The 3556-nt window shown below is 41.3% G+C and overlaps 1 protein-coding gene across 2 annotated transcripts in view; it reads left to right on the top strand.

Annotated features, from left to right (window-relative positions):
- Window positions 1-3556, top strand: part of LOC110034083 (pentatricopeptide repeat-containing protein At4g04790, mitochondrial) — a 114097-nt gene that overhangs the window by 22001 nt on the left and 88540 nt on the right. The gene's annotated exons all lie outside the window — the stretch shown is intronic.

The following is a 3556-nucleotide window of genomic DNA, read 5'->3' as shown; positions in this document are numbered from 1 at the left end:
CTCCAAACACCGCGCTAGCTTCAAACTCCCCGACGTGACGAGTTTAAGTTTTCTAGGGTGTCCAGTTATAATGTCAAAGCCCTATGGTTGTAGTCTGTAGTCTTCTAAACATCCTATATAAAAAAGAAACATGCTTAAAGCTATATAATGTAAAATGTGTAATGCATGAACAAACATGAGAATGCATGTGGAACAATAACAAGTAGAAACAAGAACAATATAACGTGCTATACAGAAAGAACAGTAGCAAGTAGAAATCAGGAATAATGACATGCTGTACAGTACGGTAGCAGATATGAACAGAGATGATATAACATGCTGTATAGGAAGAGCAGTAGCAGATAGAAAACATGAGTAATATGACATGCTATACATTACAGTAGCAGGTAGGAACAAGAAAATAAAGTACTGTAAAATGTAAAACAAACCTATACGCCCGTGAGATCTGATGTTCCTTAAGTATAGCAAGCCTAAATGCATCTCAAAAACAAAGTCTGGAAAAAATAAAAGCAAAGTATGGAAGAAACGTCGTCCAGGAAATCCGAGGAAGAGCAGAAAACTCGAGAAAATTAACGAGAAGAGACTCAAGTAAAAGAAAATTCTCAAACTCCTGGAGAAATCCTGAAAGAAAGGAAAAGTAACACGAATGCCCTGTCCCAAAGCTTTGATAAAACAAAAACAACAAAAAAAAAAGTCGGGGGAGGGAGACCGCAAGCACTCATATGGGACTAGGCTCAGCTATATATTTATTCTCGAGGGTCCATAAAGGCTACTCGGTCACCCGAATGTATAGAACCCGCCACTCGTCTAGAAATGTGTCTTGAACCTCACTTAGGGGGCTATTTCCCAGCCTAAACAGGTATTCGTCAGGTGGACAACCAACTTTAAAGTGCGTCTTATGTTTTTTTTAACATGCATACAAACATGTTTTTGACATGCACACAAATTTTAAACATGCAAATAAGTGTTATCAAATTTTGTTTCGTAGAAAAGTATGTTTTTGCTTGAAAAAGGTTTATTAGAACTTATTATATATTTTTTTAGAAATTTTCATTGTCAACGAGTCGATTACATTGTCGGGTGTGGGACTGCTAATCATCTGAGGAGGTTCGAGCCAACTCCCGCTAGACTAGACTTATGTCGGTGTCGGTGAAAGATACCATATCCTATTATTCATCAAATGTCTGGATCTTGATGTTATAGGATAGAACATCTTTCTGCTCTATCTTCGGTGTGCCTTTATCGTCAACACCCTACGCCCCAAAACAAACTACTTACGATCTTGCTTGATGGTTTCACGTATAACAAGAGGCTATACGTGGACATTTATGTATCGGACATAAGCATCGAAACGAAACCCGAATCAAGAAGCAAGGAAAGAAAAGAACAAAAATGGGGTGAGAGAGGGGAGATGGTGATCCATCTAAAACACCGAAAAGGAGAATAGGTCAGCTCTCAAAAACTCCTGTCGAAAAGACCTGGAAAAGTAGAGCCCGAGGTCTTTCCTAACAAACATAAAATGCCACTTTGCGCAGATTTTCCAAACCCCAAAGACGTAGGCTTAATCAAATCAACCAAATGCTCTCCCCAAATAAAGCTTGCAAATCTTCCCAAAATCTCAAAGTTGATATCAAAATCTTCCAACTTCCAAATTAATCCATAGCCTCACATATCAAATAAACATAAAATCTTTCCAAAAAATTAAATAAATGCTCACGACCGGGGTTACTATAAAGAGATGAACAACAGGTAAGGCTCTCGGCCAGGGCAACAAAAAGGAAAAGAGGGTTAATATTAAAGCTCACGGCTAAAGAAATCCAAGGCCAAAAGAGGCTCACGGCTAAAGGTAGCAAGGGACAACTGCTAAAGCCCACGACCAAAGACAACCCAAGGCACAAGTAAGGCTCGCGGTTAAAGCAACCCAACACGGCTAAAGCAACCCAAGGCACAAGTAAAGCTCATGGCTAAAGCAACCCAAGACACAGGTAAGACTCATGACTAAAGCAACCCAAGGCACAAAAGAGGTTCACGATCAAGGCAAACCCAAACCGATCATATGGAGATATTTAATATACATAGGAGAGTGAATGGACAAACCCTCACAAAGCCTTCAAACCGATTCCAAAGCATTGTAAGCAAGGCCCACAGCCAAGACCAACGCCAAGACACGAGGCAAGGGAAAGGGAAGGCTTACGGACTAGGCTGAGTCCAAGGCATAAGGCAAAGTCCACGACCAAAGCAAAAGCTAAGTTTCAATAAACTCAACACTCAAATCTTCCCAAAATAAGGAAACCGAGCCACCAAAGCAAAAAAAAAGGAAGAAGCCCCAATAGGCAAGAACCGAGATTTAACACAAAACCAAAGCCGAACCAAAATTTTCACCAAATTCCAGATCAATTAAAGACCAGACCGAGCCAAGCAAGGCCAAAAACTGAACCCAGCAAGGATCGAGAACCAGGCTGCAATTGAAACCTCCAATACTAAGCAATACTAAGCTGTAATAAGATATTCTCATGCTTTTAAGATATCTCAAAATAGAGCTACCACATGCTTTGAGTGAAAATGAATGAAAGTTTCACAATACATATACCACCATGCTTTGAGTGAAGATGAATGAAAGTTTCACAATACATATACTAACATGCTCATGAGACGTTTTAATTGTTTCCAAGGTCATCCTTTTAATTGTTTCTAATATAAATATGCCTCAGAAGGTAGGAAACATGCCATGACTTCAGCATTTTAGATAATCAAAGTAAAAGAGAGAATTAATAGCATACCACATTGCTTAACCAACTCTAACTTCTAGCACTACACACAAGATCATCACCAGAGGCTTGACAAGGAAGTAAAGCACCGAGAAAGTGAGGGGGAGGGAAATACACACCCTCAAGCTTTTAAATGTCATTTCCACATAACAAATGTATGAAGCGTAAGCTAGAACATGTTTAGGAATGAGGTAAATAGTAATCTCCCTATTCTAGCATGCCAACAGGGCTCGACAGAGAACAGGAACGAGCACACATAAAGCACAGGGGCTCGGTAAAGAGCAGGGCCGAACGCAGACAGCTCACAGGGGGCAGGGAAGAAGGTATCTCTTTGAAGTAAAAAGAAGGTAACACGGAAACTCTAAAAGCACTCCGGAACTTCACTTCCTCTCCCAACAGCAGGAGGAAACCGATTCAAGCACCAGAAGATCAAAGAAGAGAGTGAGAAAGAAAAAGAGCAGAGTTTTCTCCTTTAGAAAGATTTTCGGCCCCCTTGGAAGCTTCACAGAGGAGCTCCTTCACTGGAAGCTTCACAGAGGAGCTCTCATATACGCTAAGGGCAAAGGAGATGAATGATTAAGAAAATACGACAGAGAGATCGAGAGATGCGGAGGATTAGATCCGCGGCAGAGTAGATCGAGCCCATATCGCAAAAGATATGATACAAGGGATGGGCGCCTACGTGATCTGTCTCGCGTGTGAGAGGCGAATGCGGGAACGAAGCCTCCCCAATGGCACGAAGGAGTTGGCCGAGTGACCGAACGAGCCATCCTAGGGCTAAGGCAGGC

This window comes from Phalaenopsis equestris, unplaced genomic scaffold (assembly GCF_001263595.1).
Source record: "Phalaenopsis equestris unplaced genomic scaffold, ASM126359v1 Scaffold001343, whole genome shotgun sequence".
NCBI lineage: Eukaryota > Viridiplantae > Streptophyta > Magnoliopsida > Asparagales > Orchidaceae > Phalaenopsis > Phalaenopsis equestris.
This window is presented reverse-complemented; position numbering and strand designations above follow the sequence as displayed.